The following is a 17042-nucleotide window of genomic DNA, read 5'->3' on the forward strand; positions in this document are numbered from 1 at the left end:
TGGCTGTTTATGTTGCAGTAAAAAACAGTGGAAATACAATCCCAGAAAAGAACAAGAGACCCATGTCCTACATGGCCACTCCTACATCTATTGGTCTGTTTTCTTACCAGAAACTAGTGGCCAGGTGGCATGGACAGGAGTGAGTCAGACACAGGACTGGTCATAAAGTGAGCAGGAAATGAGAGGTATTGTCTGTGCAAAATGTGCTTATCAGAGGGAAGGAATGAAAGTGTTCATTTTCTTAGGCAATGTTTTTAGTGGAAATGCTCCAAATATTATTTGTAAGGACAGGGCCTAATGCTTCCAAATTTTCACCTTTGTATTTCATTATAGGGAAAAGTTTTTAAACCATGGAGAGGCTGTTGCTTGTGGGATAAAATGTTCCTCTGACATTAGCCCATAGTGAACATCCCAGGAACATGGGTTTGCTAGTAGGAATGGTCACAAACCAGCAAAATCTAAAGCACCCTGAAAGAATGTTCCATAAAGGGCATTAGGAGCTCATAAAGCAGATTTTGCACCTGATGCCATGAGTTATGCTCACCCAGTTTGGGAAGCGAGTGCTATCATGTGCAGTGCATGTCAAAGCAGAGCAATGCAAACTTCAATTGTACACGTTGGCAGTTTCCTGTCACAAACAAACTGCAGACCAAGAACTCCTCATTACTACCTCAGTCATTTCAAAGCGTAAATGTAATTATCATGATTTGATCAGGGACAAGAGAAAGAGGCATAATTTGCTGACAAGAATATTTGCAATAATTAATCTCCCAGATCTTGTCTTACAGGGTCATGGACATCTTGAAATGGGAAATGGGATGTTTAAATAATCTGTGTCCCTTTAATCCTCTTTACCAGCCAGAGTGACTTGGTGCCTCCTGCCTAGAATCTGGCAGGTCCAGAGAGGACAGGAAGGGCTTGGGTGCTCCCAGCCAGGAGTCCAGAGGGCTGTCTTAGTTACGTTACCTTCCAAGGACCAGAACTCTGCAAATCAGGAGGGAAAAAAGCTCTGCTTTCAGTTAAAGCCTTTAAAGTCATTTGTTCTTTAGCATTGCTCGACACTGACATAGTTCAGTATGGATACTGTAGCCCCAAAATGAAATGTCATCAAACTAAGCTCACAGTCTCTAGGTTTTACCACAGGGTGAGTGTGGGGAGGTTTCATCTCTACTGGTGAATAATGAAGATGCCCAGACAAGACTGGTGCAAAATCAGTAAGCAGATAGCATGTCTCAAGCAGGATGGGGAGGAGTCAGGCAGAGCAGACAGGGCACCATGAGGGTTTAGAGAAGACAAGACAGGACTTAACCTTGCCCTGCAAGGTGCCAGGAGAGCTGGAGAAGCTCAGCATCTTAAGCCTTGCTAGTCCTTGGCCTTGCTGACACTACTCACAACAAACCAGTGACTGTCAGTAGGAATAGCTGGATGCTGTGCTGGAAACACCTCCACTCCCTCATAAAAATTAAGGATGTTCCCCACACCATCCCTGTGCTTTGCCTGACCTCAAAAGGCTTTGTTTCAGCCACCCAACTTGCCTCAGGAGGGAAAGGATTACATGAGCAGGGACATGCACATCGTCTCCAGGTCTGCCCACATGCTGCTTATCTGCATGGCATCCAGGCAGGTGGGTGATGCAGTGGGAGATGGGAATTGGCTGATGCTGCTGTAGCAGTCATACACTGTAAAAACAAGCCCAAAAGAGTAATATTTCTTTCATGGGGGGAAAAGTAATCCTGTTCATTTGAAAGGCAGCTGAAGCAGAGATTAAAAGGAGTGTCTGAAAGAGGTAAATAGAGCCATGATGCAAGCTGCATTTGGAGTTGCCATTTCCAGGGTTGAGCTCTGGCCCCTGGGCTGAGATTGGCTCACTGTGCTCCCTGGAATGAGGCCTGTCAAAACTCTCCTACCTTTGATCACCTCTTGCAGGAAAATGATGTACACATTAGATACTCATTAACATTTATGTAAGTCATCTGCTGCTGTAGCAGCTTATCTTGTCTATTTGCCTGTAGGAAAAAAGAAAACTCACAAAAAGGCTTGCACAGAAAAGCCTCAGGACCACAGTACTGGGAAGATGTTGCTGAAAAGTCCATCTGATCTGTTAGCACCAGTCTTACTTCTTGCTCCTATGGTGATTCCCACAGAGGCAGAAGTAGCTCAGGGAGGAGTCTCCCAGCTAAACTCTTACTGTTGCTGTACCAGGTTAAGTGGTTAACTGGATGCACTTTGCTTTTAAAAAATGGTTCACTGAGCACAGCTGTCACCAAACAACAGTGTAGCAGAGCCTGAACAAAATGCATTCATGGGAAATCAGATAATAGAGGTGGAAAGTGTCCTGTGATCCATTTAACTGTGTCTGCTCCCATGAGAACACCACAGACACTACTGGATTTGGTAAACCAGCATGACTGTGCACACACACATACATGGTGGAACACACTCACACACAGCAACCCTTGGGCAGGCAGAACATTTGACTCTGCCAGCAGGCTGCTGGGACCAGCACAGACATCACTAATAGTCTCTATGAGCAGGTCTGGAGGGAGGGATGGGCACTGTACTCTGGTCAGGACTAATCTCAGTGAGCTTGTTGCTTCCCAGAGCCTGTTCAGCAGATGAAATCTCATCAAAGCACTGTGTGGCATTTACACTGAGCCAGGTGAGTCTTGCAGTCTCTCCTGCTCACCTGGCTCAGACAGACTCAGACCACTCTCCCCACTGTTGGCTTAACAATTAAGAAGTTTTTCTTGCCAGGTTAAGAACACATCTTTCTTTACAAAGCAGCCGGCTCTGTTTACCCCTAATTGCACTCTAGGTAAGAGGTTAAAAGGAGAAAGGATCTTATTATCTGGGTAAGCTGAAAAAAAATCCCCAACCAGGAGGGGCAGCGCAGATGTTCCTGCTTCTCCAAGGGCAGGACTCTGCCTCCGGAACCTCCCCAGAGCCTTGTCCCTACCCTGGAGAATTAATTATCTGCTCCTTGTGCGGGGGCAGAGAATGGAGAGAGATGATTCCTTTGTGTTACAAGAGGAATTGTAAGACAGACGAATTAGGTCTCACTCAGTGTTCAAAGTCAATTACAGCCCAGCCTGGAACAGCTCAGGTCTACACAGTGCACCATACCTGGTGTCCGGACCATGCATATGTCCACGCACACAGAGCTGTGTTGAAGCAAGGAAGGATTTCTCCTGCAAGGGCCTGAGACAACTCAGACAAATCCTATCGATCAGCTACAGACTACAGAAAAAAACCAGCCCTGCACCATTACCTATGCTCTGCAGTCCAGGGGACCAGCAGCATTCCCACAAATGCCTGAAGTGCCCAGCTGCTGTTTCACAACATCCAGCAGTGACTCACCCTGCAAAGCAGGGGCAGTGGCTTCACTTTCCAAGGGTAGGAGTGGGGAGCCCATTTGTGAGGGCACATTGTCTGGGTTCATTTCCATGCAGATGTACTTACATTTCCCATGCAACTTGGAAAACCTACTTTCCAGCTAGGGATGCTTCTTGGCACAGCTGAGAGATGCTGCTGTACACTCTGTGTCAAGCACAGTGAATTCACGGCAGGAATCGTTTTCCCATCCTCTGAGCACATCAGTCAGTTCTGAAGCAATTTCTCCTTCTCTGTTAACAATGTAAAGCACTGGCAGATTACCCAACTTAAAAAGTAATTTAAACTGCACTTATAAAATATTTCATGAAACATTTCTAAAAACATTGCCACTTTCACTCCCCAGCCATGACAGTAGCAGTTGAAAGAAGAACAGTGCAGTGAAACCTCTCTCTTAAACTCAGATCTCTTGAAATTTCTGCTGCTTCAAGCTGCTGTTTCTATTCTCTATTCACTTAAAAGGTGTGGGAAAATAGGCATATTCAATATCAGATTTTGTTGTTTTAAAACTCGTGGAAGTAAATACTTTGATCTAATCACATGTAAATTATGTGTCACTGTTAAAATATGGGACTGCATGTAAATCTCAGATACAAAAGAAGTCATCACCGTCTCCATGTAGAATGAAAAGAAATGTAGAATATTAAAATCAGGAGGTTCAACTTTATTAGCATAACAGCTTCAGTTTATATTCATGTGCACCAAAAAATGCATTCACAGCAAAATAACTCGGAAAGAAGAAAAGCCCTGATTCAGCACAGTAATTTAACTCATATTTAGCTTTAAGCACGTGCTTAAGTCCAGCTGGGCTTAAGTCCAGATGAAGAGAAGTCCTCTGACAGTCAAGACAAAGACAATAAAAATTGAACAAATGATTGCAGGCTGACCAAAGAATCCAGAATAGTTTGTATCTGAGTTCAATCCTTGTTTCAATTCCAGTGTGTTCTTTTGTTACAGATCTCTTTGCCCTGGCCTAAATCAATTCCTCTGAGGCTAATCAATTCATAATAAATACTATTCTTAAAGAAGGGAGGACAAAAGCTTCCAGGTTGTGTCAGTCCTCCATCGATAGCAAAAGAACGGCTACAGGTAACACCTGCAGAAGCCAAGTGGAGCATGCTGGTGTATGTAGAGAGATAACAGGGCACTGCCTTTCCTCATTTTCTCATATGAGAAAATCCAAGAGGCCACAAGTTCCCACCTGCTCTCTTCTCCCTCCTGAGCCTAGTAGCAGTTCATGGCACCCACTCCCTCCCATTCCTCCTAGCTGGGGGCACACTGTTGGGCAGAGAGCTGTGGAGAAAGGTCTCCAGGTCTCCCATGCAAAGGCAGGCCTGGTGTCAGGGCTAGGCTTGCACGAACTGGTCGCAGAGAGCTGTTTTCCTCCACTGTGTGCGGTGGGGAAAGCACTCACTTAGCGGGAGGTGATTTTCAGTGACAGACGCTGATGCAAAGGTTGTTGTGGCCACTGCATACAGAGATCCCTGACCTGCCAGCCTGTTGTGACTCCCTCTGAGAATCGGCAGCGCCTTGTCAGCCTGCTCTGCGATTTCCCAGCTCAGTGATCAGTGACAGCGCTGTTACAGACCATCACGGAGATGAAGCCAGGGCTCAACTCTGTAAGCGAGGAGCATGGAGGGAGAGCTCTGCTCTCCCTGCCCCTCCATCGGCGCTAGTGTCTGAGCCTGCAGCCAGTTCAGGCATCAGCCCACGAAAACAGGGAAGGAAATCTGTGTCACTCTTCAAGTAAAAGCATTTGGCACCCAAACAGAGAAGAAAGGAGTCTCAGCTCTCACACATGCTAGCTGGTGCAAACAGACTTTTGGACTCCCTTGAGAGGATGTTATGGGGTTTCTGGGCTGCAATGGGCAACAATGGGAGAAGAGAAGAATTCTGCAGTACCAGCACTCAGGCTGACCCTCTGCTGATAATAAGCAGAACTGCTCGTTAAGACGATGAGCTTTTCAGAGCAACAGCAAATTCTTACTCAATATATATACGACACCTAGAGAAGGAAAAGTACATTGTCAGTGTAGCCAAAGATGTTAGCGTAAGAGTTGTTCTCAAACTGAGGAAGAAGCACACCTGAATCATCTGAACAATGTGAGTACAGGTGTCAGCAGCAGGGTAAAACATTTTGTCATATTCCACAATGCCCTAAAAGCTCAAAATCCCTCCCAGAACTCTTTGGTGGCATGAATTCAACCATTTCCCCATGATCTTCTTTTCCAGAGCAACAATGAGACACCCTCTTTCAAGGCAATGCAAAGCATCGCTGGCCCCATGCACATGGGAGGAGATCACTCCTTTCTCTCTCTGCACATTAGGTGACTTCACTCTGTTTGCTGTGAGCTTTTGCAAAAGGTTCCTTTCATCAGCTGCCTTTGAGGTTCTTTGAAAAATGGAAATAATTAGGCACGTGTATTTTCATTGGCACAGAGAGGCTGAAGCCTGATCTGAAAGGCTTTGCCTTTGCAAGAAAATAATAGGTCCAATTAAATGTACTTTATTCTCTGAAGTTCAAACACCATAGCCTTTGGAGGCAAGAATTACATGCAGAACAGGGTATAGGTATATGCAGGACTGGGGTTAAAGATAATCTGCTTGGGTTTACAAAACAACGATGCTAATGATTAATAGAGAACCTCCTGTCCAGAGGGACAGCACGAAAACCCTATGTCCACTGGCACTTAGTCCACTGAGAACCGAGTGACTCCATTTGCATGTGTAATCATACACCAGACTGCTAAAATGATGGATGTAGCTGTGATAAAAACATGCTGGCCCTGAAGGGAGCTGGATCAGACCCCTAATTATCACTCATGATTCCTTGTTCAGTTAATACTTGCAAGAAGTTTCTAAAGTTTCAAAGGAATATAAATCTTATCAAAGTCTTTCTAATTGCACGTAAATGACAGGTACAGTGTCATTTAGCTTGGGCTGCAGGGAAGGGGCAGCAGAGTTCTGTGGAATCAGTGCAAAGGTCTAACACTGCACTGGAAACTCACAGAAAACTCAAACCCTCATATAAATGTTAACTGAAAGCAAAATTGCAGTTAAAAACCAGAGAGGATGCTCTAAAAATAATTAAAATCATGTGAGACAAATCAACATGCTCCTCTGCTTGTGGGTCTTGGTTCTCTGGGGGGCTAACGCCTGTCTTTGCTGCCTACAGTGGCTTGCTTTCTGTATGCTTGGACAAAAGACACTTTATTACAGTAATTTATCACCCCATAAAAGTGGCTTTCTTGTACTGCTGAATAATTTTGAAAGAAATATGTTTTAAAAATTAAAAATGCAGTTGGTGTATGCACACTCAGGTCTGCTGGGAGACATTTCTGCAACTACTGTAACTGCCTGGGTAGTTTTAATACCTCTACCTTCTATTATTTAAAGTATGATGATATTTTTTCCTTCTCTGAGCTTTGTCAGCTATAAATAAAAGATAAGGGTTGAATTGTACAGGGTATCTGTAAGCACTTCTATTATTGATACTTAATGTTACTTGGAGGAGGTGCTGAGACTTTCACCTAAACCCTGAGGCCCAGCTGAGAAAAGTGGAAGGTGCATGTCTAAGAGGTCACTTTCTCTGTGCATGCTTCCATATTTTGTCCTCCATGTGGCACCTTCCAGCAAGACAATGAGACCTTTCCAGAGATATTTAATGAAACATTAAACAAGGATGCTTGGGGAAGCTAAAAAGTGCTTCATGTGACCCAAGGTTAACAGGAAAGGACCTGAATAGGACTTGAATAGGCTTAGATAAGACCTAGAACTGGGTCCAGGATCCTGAAAAAAAAAAAACAAAACACCTTAATTCTCCTAGACCCAGAGGGTCCTTTGTCTGTTGAACTGGAGTTGCTTTGTCCCCAGCTCTGGAAGAAAAAGAAATCCTGTCACTCTTGCATTGAAGGTGTTGCACTTGTTTTTAGCATCACATCAGTCAGCAGTTCTGGTTCCTCAAAAGCAGTGAATTGCAGACTGACAGTAAGGAAACATCATTCTAAGATGGGGTTAGTAACAAACACACCCTTACAGGAGGGGTTGTTTGACCTGGAATCTCTCTGAAGACAAAGGAATGTGTTAGTCAGGCTACTCTTAAGGCAGACCTGTAATTTGGGTTTACAGGTTCCAGTGATCTTGTTCCTCACTCTGCTGTCTCCACCTGTCCCAGCTCAGCATCCTGAGGCAGGACATCTCCCCCGGGGTGAGCGTCCCCACAAATCTTTTATTCATATGAATCATGTCCTTGCTCCTCAGGAAAGTGGCACCAAAGCAAACCTCCTGCACATTTTTTTTGCCTACTGCTGTAGCTAAATTAAGACAATTTTTCTGTTAAAACAGACAGGCTCTTCCACAGGGCAAGGACTACTCATTCTTTAGGTATCCTCATCCTCACAACCCCTTGGACTTGCAAAGCAGCAGGAACTGGATTTGGAACAATCACACGGAATTACTTCTAAGGGATAAACTGGCATGAATCTTGCCCTCTGTGTCATTTCTTCAATGCTTTTAAAAATCGTGTGGAAAATTCCAGCCCATGCAGCCAGGTGAGTGCAACACCAAAGCTGGGCAATCACTGGGTAAAGTGTTGGCCTCAGCTGCCTGGGTATCCACAGGCTTATACAGGGAAAGGACCCTCTCAGAGTAACACTTCACTGGGAGTTTTCACAAGTGCTAATAACCACCTTTGGTTTTACTGTGGCCAAGTGAGACCACAGAGTAACCAGCCCTGAGCTCCAAGTAATCAGCCCCAAGAACACACCAGCATTTGCTTGGTGAATCAATGAGTGCACTGAGCTGAGTTTCCCCTTCATAGTCTCTGTTCTCCATATTGCCTCAGCACTGGTAGTGACTGCATCAGATACCCTTTGCCAGCCATACACTAATTACAGATCTGCAACCAGCCCCTCATGCTTCTTCAAACCACAAGATGATAAAATTAGATCATTACTCACATCATCCTCTTTGCAGGCAACTATCAGAGGGATGCAACAGTATCTCCCCATTTCCTTTTCTAAGAAGTGACTTCAAGACTCAGAGAGTGAGATAGTGACTCATGCTCAGAGGTTTCTTCACCTCAGGATGTGCATAAATACAAATCAGTGGTCTACATTTTAAACCCAGAGGCAAATATCATAGGCACCAGTGAAATCAGAAGGGTGGGAGCCTGCATCTGATCACAAGCATAAAGGAGACTCCCTAAGTTATCTTCCTGACAGATGGACTCTTTCTGTATCACACATCCTTGAGCTGCCATTTCAGTTGCAAATAGGCAGCAAGCAGTCACTTGGGGCAGGGCACTCAGTGCTGTAGGAATGCCAAGACAGACACTTGTTGAGCTGGCAAGTTTTGGTACAGGTACACAGCTACTGTGGACCAGACCAGAGCTTCCTCTAGCGAGTGCCCTGTCTTCATCAGTGGCCTAAGGCATCTGCATAAGGCAGAGTTTAAAGTTAGGCTACTATGTCTTAGGGCTGACTGAGTTTCGATGTTCTTTTATGAAGTTATCTGGGCAAAGATGCACCAGGTTGAGCTGGGCACTTCCCACACAAGCATGGCAGCATTCCCCATTTCCTGAACTGCCACAAAAAATGCAGTCCCACTGCTTATGCTCCCCTTGCAGTCAGCTGTGTGAGTTTCTGCCAATCACATTAATCATTCTGGGCTTTCCCAAGCAGTCCTGCAATATGCCAGATGCTTTGCAGAGCTGCCTTGATTATGCTTCATGTTATGGTACCAGTTTTACTCATCTTAAAAGGCATTAATTAATAATGAATTGAAGTTGTTGGCCTGTTATATATATAAGCAGCATGTGTCCAAAATGGTTACCAGCACATCAGTGGAAGTTACCATAGATAATGATAAGCTACAATTAAAAGAAATCTATTGCTCTGCTGGACTCTGGAACAGTTTGTAATAAAAGATTAATTACTTATTAAAATAGCTACAAGTATTTAATTAACCTTTATGCATTATTTCTAATGGAGCTTGTCTATGCTGCAGCCACTGCAGTGACTAAGTGGCAGAAGTACCGGGCAGGATTTAAGCAGTCCTGCTCTGGCACTGTGTGTGCAGGGCAGCTGCTGTGACTAACAGTGTTGTGAGTGCTTAGTCCCAGTATTTACCCAGCTCTTTGGGCTGGGGTTCTGGCCCTTGCTCACCTCTTTGCTGTTGCAGTACTGCATTTAGCAGTACACAAAGAACAAGTTTAGAACAGAAGTCAGAGCTGTGGCTCTTATGAGAGCACATTCAGAGGTGACTCTTCACCATGGGCCCAGCATGACACATCTCTGGCAGAGTCAGGCCAGTCCCTGTGAAGTGCCTATTCTCAGTGCTGGCATCCCAGACTGGATACCCCCTGGCTGCCTTCCTGCACGCTGCAAAGACATTTTGCCTATGCATAGTGGCCATTCTCTGCGATTCTCTGGTGACCAGCTGAACTCTTGCCAACTGGTTTCCTTCCCATAACAGAAATCAGATGGGTCTGTTCTCTGCAGTGGAGCTCTCTGAAGAATTCTGGGTGTCTGTGCTTGCCTCCCTTTTCTGTATCACTTGTGCTGGGCACACCTGAGTTATATTGTGCCATTTACACCTGGGGAGCTCCATTTAGTGTGTTTGTCTTCTGTTGTCAGTTGGATCTGGATTTACACAGATGTATGGAAACTCAGGCAAAATGTTTCCTCTGAGCACATGCTATTAGCTCTGCTGATTACTCCCAGCAGTACTTACCACTGGATAAGAGAGGCTTTCAAAACTGAAGTACTTCAAGGACTGTGTTTCCTTCACAGAAGCTAGTTTGCTCCTTCAACACCCTGCTACTTGAAGCTCTCTCTGCCCATGGCAGCCTATCACAAGCCTGCAGAAACTAAATCAACTCAAAACCAGTGTGTGCAACTGAAAAATGGATTTCAGAAGTGCTTTTTAAGTGTGTAAAAAAACTCCATGGCTTGTTGAAAGCCATCAAAAGGTATGCTTAAGGAGTAGTGTTTGGAGACAGCAGAAAATAGTTCTTCATTCCAAAGGATGGCAAAGGGTCTTTAGTTCTCTTTCTCTCCTATGCAAATCTTACTCTCTAATGTGGCAGGGCCTATAGTAACAAAGGACACACCTACTCCATCAGATGAAAGCATGATCTCTTTTCTGTCTTCCTTACCATACTTTCTCTGTGCCTGAGAGAGTCTGAATTCTTCCTTAACTTCTCAGACTGCTTCATTTTAGCCTCAGCATTACATTCTGTTTGACTCTCGAGCTCTACCACCTCTGACAGAATCATCTGAGATATTGCCTGGTCTGAAGCCCTCCTTTATTCTCATATTAGTGGGACCTATTCACACAAAAGGGAATGCTTGATCTGACAGATATGTGACATGTGGAAGCAACAGACTTTGAAACATTCATGCAGCAGTTCTGTAACCTCAGCCAGAGTTCACAAGTTGTACATAGATAGATTCCCTGAAACACTGCTCTTCAGCAAAGCCACTTCTCCTGTGCCTAGATGCAGTTCCTGCCTGCTGATCCTTATACTTTTGAAGGCTGAAATTTGTCTGATATATCAAGGCTAGAAAAGGAAGAAGCATTTTGCTTACAAAGGTTTGAAATCCCTGTCAGTTAGTTCCTGTGACTTTCAAACCAAACAGACCCCTTGTATTGCTAGATGTCACTACAGCAAGGTAAAGCAATGCTTAAGTACCTGGTATCATTGCACCCCCAGAGCACCTAACAGCCAGATCTAAGCAGAGGCTTTGGGAACCTCTCAGTGAACCTGAGATACGTTTCAGCTTCTAAAGTCAGCTGATGAGTTTTGTTTTACACAAATCTACCTGAGGTGATACATAATTTATTAGGAACATATGCACCTTGTTTCCGGTGGGGTATGAATGTGCTGGAGCTTGTAAGGCAGAGGAGTTCTTCCTTGGTCCTCTAGTACTAGAGGCATATTCAAAAACACTGAACACTGAAGCAAAAAGTTTGAGAAGCATCATCACTCACCACAAGAGATAAAACATCATCCTGACAGGAATGGGTTCAGGAGTATGTGGGTTGCTGTTACAGAGGAGCCAAGTGGTCTGGCTGGGTCTGTCGGTCTGCTTCAGGGTCCTGCCTTCCATGATCACCACCAGCAGCTGTTAGAAAGAAAAGTGAAAAACATGTTGCCTGCAGTGCAAGTTTCCCTCTGTCACTCTGCAGCAGGAGAACAATTTGTGCTCTGGAGTAGCATGGTTTAGATATCCAGTCCAGAATGATGTGGTGCTCATAAACTTACTGGTACATGTCAGTAATGAGACAATCCAGAGAGAGAAGCCCAGTATCTTTTTTGCCCTGGTCAGTTTTTGACCAGACAACAATTTTGCTGAATTTGAAATGCAGTTTGCATAAACCCAGACTCTCCTGTTTTGTTAAGATTCCTGCTTTGCAGTACCTGATCTCTGCAAGACTTGTCATGGTAGTGGATATTGTTCTATTGCCAAAAAGGTGAGAGGTTAAGAAAGATGCAGCAATGATCCTTTCAAGCTTTTCTTTGGCATATGTCTTCTTTGGCACTGGCAAAGGGGTTATCTACTGTGGACATTCTATGCAGGGTGTGGAAATGAATGTTCCCTGGAGAGCAAGTGCCTTTCAGTCATGGTATGTACAAACTTATGTCTTATGCTCAATTTGACAAGAAAGCAGTTTCACTAAATTGTCCTTGCATTTGCTCCATCCCACTTGCTGCTTTCAAATGCAGAAAGCATTCCTCTCCTTTTCAAAGATCCAAAGACAAGTCTCAGAAGAGAGCATTCCTGCCCAGGGTTGGATCCAGAGCTCTGCACTTGACTCAATAATGGGTGTCCCTGAACTCCCTGTTTACAGGATGAATGAAATATTTTTTACCCTTTGTTTGCCTCAGTTCCTGGCACTTCTGCCAACTATGAAAAGCTGAAAAATGTGGAGCTTGCCAAGAACTGTTAATATGAAAACTTAATCTTTCCTCTCTGGTCTGGCAGTCACAGACATCAAACAATATCTCACATCTGATCTCGGGCAACCCCTGATCTTTTTCATACAAAATGGTGCAGAGCTGGGGCTCCACATACATATTGTACAAGGCTCCCCTCTTGGGTAGAGTCAGAAGCAGAGGCACTGCAGCACAGCCCACTCTCTCTTCCAGAAGCACACTCTTTTTAAAAACAAATCCTTGGCTGATTTCATCCTTCCAGACAATTTTCCAGTTCATTTCATCCACTGAAGTAATCATGGTTATTTCAGAAGTGTCTATAAGTATCTGAAACAGTTTTTGTGATTTCCTACTGCCAGAGCTGGCTTTGAAAGCAAGCAAGCAAGGAAACTGCCCAGGACTCAAGGTCCAAGGCAGTATCTGAAGCTCAACTGCGTGTGTGAAGGAACAGTCCATCCCTTGGGGTCTGCTTGAGTCTAACACCATTTCTGTGTGCTGCTTTCACTCCTACCTAGTTTGTCCCATGCTGCAGAGTGGTCTTCCCTGACAATGCAGTTTTCTTCCTATTGCTAAATATTTTGGCTCTCTTCAGCCATGTAAAAATTGAGTGCAGTTTCCTGCAGAGCACAGTGCTGTATGAGTGTGTCTGTCAAGCCATATGCTGGGTCCAGTTTTGAAGTGCTGAGCACTCACAACTTCTTTTGCAGTCAGGAGGTGCTTCATGTTCCCTGAAACCACAAGCCCTACAAATATAGCTCTTCTTGTCCCCATTTCCCAGCACTGAAGTCAAACCCACTGTCTTCCCAAGCACTCCAGCACTCTCAGCAGATGTCCACTGAAGGCAGCTGGACCTCACAGACTCACACTAGCACGCTGATCCCACATCTGCCAAGATCACTGTGGGGTTGTTCACATGGGTAGCCACTGTCTGGCCCATATTAGTGCTTCAAGCATTTAAAATACTGTACACAAATTGAGATGAGATCACTTGAATGGGACAGGGATTGTCAGGAAGCCATTGAGCAAGCAATTGTGTGATGTGCACGCCTCGTCCATACCCTGAAATGGAGCACCAGCCACTTCACTTCATATTCCTGTTCAAACACCCAAATCATCCATCACTGGTAATGAGCAGCGTGGGGCTGGAACAGACCAGCCTTGACAGGCTGTAACAGGAGCTGTGGACCCAGCTGCATGTGCTGTAAAACTCTCCTTGACACCACCACAGTCTGTTCTCTTGGAGCCCTGGAATGGTTTCAGCATTTCTCAGACAGTATCATATCAGATTACTGAAAGTATTTTCAAAGAGGTGTTTGCTTCCCTAAATTTTGTTTGAATTGAGAAAAAGTGAAAGAGTTGGAAGGAAAGCAAAGCCCATGTGTTCTTGGAAAGAAAAAAGGCCAGGCAACAAAAATGTGACCAATTGGAGAGTAGTCCAATGAGGATGGCTTTGAAACATCTGCAGCCAGAGAATGAGGAACAGGCACAGAGAAGGAAGGAATGAGAAGAGAGAACATCTCTCTGCAGACCTCAGCCTATTCTCAGTGTCTTCCACTCACTGCCTTCTCCTACAGAGCCTTACTTATATGCAGCTGAGCATAACAGGCAAATAAGGCTAGCACTGAAGAGTCCTGGCACCCTTCCAGCAATAACATTCTCTCCCTCATCAGCAGGTAAGGTCTCCTGGCTAGGAAGAAGATTTAGTCTCCAAGGCTGACATTCTGGTATCTTTTAGGCAGTGCTAAGTAGAAGTTGGTGGCAAGAGGAAAAGAGGACTACTTTATTTACTCATCAGTGCCAGAGCAGTAATTTTTATTCCTTTCTCAGCTCAGGCATGTGTTTGTAGCTTAAAGCTAATTAAAATGTTAATTACCTCCAGCAACTGAAGGGAAAAATCAAAATTTAATTACCTGTGAGAAAAACTTGCAGGTTTCTTAGTTCATTTTGAGATCAACAAATGAAACCACTAAGATTGGTAGCTTTGGTAGGTTTTCATAACAGGAAATGGTAATAACACATTTCTGTCTGTAGGAACTTCCTCTGGGTCCCCTCGTGGCACTAAGGGAACTTTAGGGAGTTGCCTGAAACAGGAACAAAACCTTTGCTGTGGCAGGAAGCCAGCTCCATTCACTGCTGAAAGCTGTTCCAAAGGGAACCCCCAAAAAGGTGCTTGGCACTTGCCTGAAACAGGAAAGTGAAGGTCGCTGTCCTGCAGTTCTACACTCCTAACTTAGACACACAAGGGAATAAAAAGAGGAAAAGTAACATCCTGATTTCCTCTTCCTTTCACACAAGGCAATGCAGACAATCTTACTCCAGGACAGAGTAAGGCAGTCTGATCCTGGACCAAATCTGTCTACACACAGGGCCAGGCACTGTGCTCTGCACTCATGGGCAGCCTTCCACAAACTCACATGGAAAGGCAGACAACTCTGGCAGCAAAATGAAAGCAGAATTCACTGGAACCTGTGGCCCTTGGCAGCAGACATAAGGTTACACTGAAGCATCCATACCCCAGCTTTGATCACTCCAGCCTGAAGTTCCAACCACTCTTGTCACCATTGTGCCAGTGGTCTGCAAAAGCAGCTCGGCTGCAGGCACAGAGCAGCTCCAGCTGCATATGAAGTTTTCTACTTCTTTGCCGCTGCTAAAGCACTAACTGCAAGTCATGGTACTGCCTCTTCTTGTACAGAGCTTGATGATGTACTGCAGCTGCACTGTATAGTAGGGTCAGAGCTGCTTAAGTACATGCCATGGGACCTACAGTGCAAAGAGCAAGCAGAGTTTGCACTCTAGATCCCATGTTCAGTGCTCCTGGAGGGGCAGGGCCTGGAATATCCCTGCCAAGACTGTGCTGCTCCAAGAGGCTTGCACAGCAGTAGGGAGGTGCCTAAATGATCACTGTTAGAGACTATAAAGTACATATCTCATACAGACATACTGATAAAATACATCTTTTGAATTTGGAAGAGCAGATTTTGCCATCCTCTCCCCACCTTTTTAGGCTCAGAAATGTTAACAAACGCTACAGTTCAGAGGTATGAACAAAGCTGTCCTAATAATGTGTCTCTCTAGATTCCTGTCATGCTGCCCTGGTGATGTTCAGCGTGTTAATGAAGGCAGCAGGGTAGGAAGAAGAGAGAAAATAGCAAACAACCCGGGGATAATGTGGAGTTGCCATGAAGAGTCACAAATTCGCTTACTGGAATTTAGAGCAGTTTTCTTTTTTCTCTGAAGTCCTGCTTGTTGTAGCAGAAGTTAGTACGTGGCAGCAGAACTGCTCAGTGGGGCTCAACACTGAAGGGGCAGCTCAGGTATGGATGAAAAGGTTTGTCCTGGGTACCATATCAGTTCAAAGATGCTTTTAGCCTACAAGATCCAGGTGCAATGAAAGGGTACAAACAGCCCCAGGGCTGATATCACCTCATAGCCTCAAGACATTCCTACTTGGCTCCAGCACTGAAAATGCAAGGATGACCTCTCCTTTCCATGTGTTCCTGGACAGCACCTGGGCTGCCAGTCACAGAAGAGATCAAGGGGTCAGGAGAGCAGAGAGAAAAAATAGCTCCTTCCAGTTTGCTGCAGGACCTCAAGAGGTTAGAGCAGTTGGGAGTGAAAGATGGGAAAGTGAAAGGGGAGCAAAAGAAAGAGGGGGGGGGGGGGTTTTGCTTGTCGTGGAAAAAAGCTGTAACAGCTCCCTCCACTCTGGCCTTGCCCTTAGTTCTCTCACACCTGCTCCCACATGCCTGCCCTTATTCAGCACCCCCTGCACTCCCATCAGGCTCTTGGCATGACCCCCTGAAAACCCAGCCCTACTCTCCTCAGCAAGCATGCTGTGTGCATTTCTACTGAGCAGTCCAAGGCTGCTATTAAACACATGTGCATGTCACATAACAACCCATGGAATGAGGCACCTGGAAGAGACATCTGGTCCCAAACCTGCAGTCAAGGGTGCAGGATCCCTAGATATCAGCTGTCCCAGGACAAAGTGGGAACCTTAGGAAAGACTCTAGAGGAAAGACTTAAGAAAGAAAGCCTGAGTGTTGCCTGGTTTGGAAACAAGTAAAAGATAATTTATTTTGCCAGACTGATCATTAAGAGGCAGTGTGAGATTTAGGAGAACTGCCTGAGCTACTCCTCCTTGTGTCCTGTCTTATTAAAGTGATGAGACAGGTCAGAGGCTGGCACTGTGGTTTGCACCAGAGAAGAGCTGAGGGGTTGTTCTGATTAGATTCCTTTTACAACCAAACTGCAGGGTGTAAGGAATATGAGGCCCAAAGCAGACACTGCTGCTGTTAAACTCACTGGATTTAATACACTCTTCAACCTTGCGATGCAGTGGCAAGAACTGAAGTGGGACCAAGAAGGGATTTGGACTTCTCTGCTCCTCTAAAACTTCAATGCACTGGAATCAAGTCAGCTTTTTGTTTTCTGCTGTTTATCTGATGTACTTTAATGATATGCTTTTGGTCACAGTATTCACTTCATCCGCTCATGGGGGTGAAACTTCATTGTTTAACTGAGCTCAAAGAAGTGAGCCTCACCTGGTTTCTGCAGAACTCTGTAGCCAGACATTTGCTGATTTGTGAGATGATTTTTTTCTCATCTTGGCTTTTTTAATTTTTACACCTTTCTTAATAGACATGACATTTAATTCACTCTAACTAAAGATACTGGGATCATAGTGAGTTTTCTGTCAGTTCCCATAACTCAT

The 17042-nt window shown here is 44.8% G+C and overlaps 1 protein-coding gene across 1 annotated transcript in view; it reads right to left on the bottom strand.

The window, feature by feature from the left end:
- Positions 1-5070: 5070 nt before the first annotated feature.
- Positions 5071-17042, bottom strand: part of LHX2 (LIM homeobox 2) — a 124617-nt gene continuing 112645 nt past the window's right edge. Inside the window, exons 6-7 of the transcript XR_010308480.1 lie at positions 11383-11516; positions 5071-5395 (exon numbers count right to left, since the gene is read on the bottom strand). The gene's annotated coding sequence lies outside the window, so the exon portion shown is untranslated. The remainder of the gene's footprint in view (positions 5396-11382; positions 11517-17042) is intronic.

Source organism: Pogoniulus pusillus, chromosome 35 (assembly GCF_015220805.1).
Source record: "Pogoniulus pusillus isolate bPogPus1 chromosome 35, bPogPus1.pri, whole genome shotgun sequence".
Lineage (NCBI taxonomy): Eukaryota > Metazoa > Chordata > Aves > Piciformes > Lybiidae > Pogoniulus > Pogoniulus pusillus.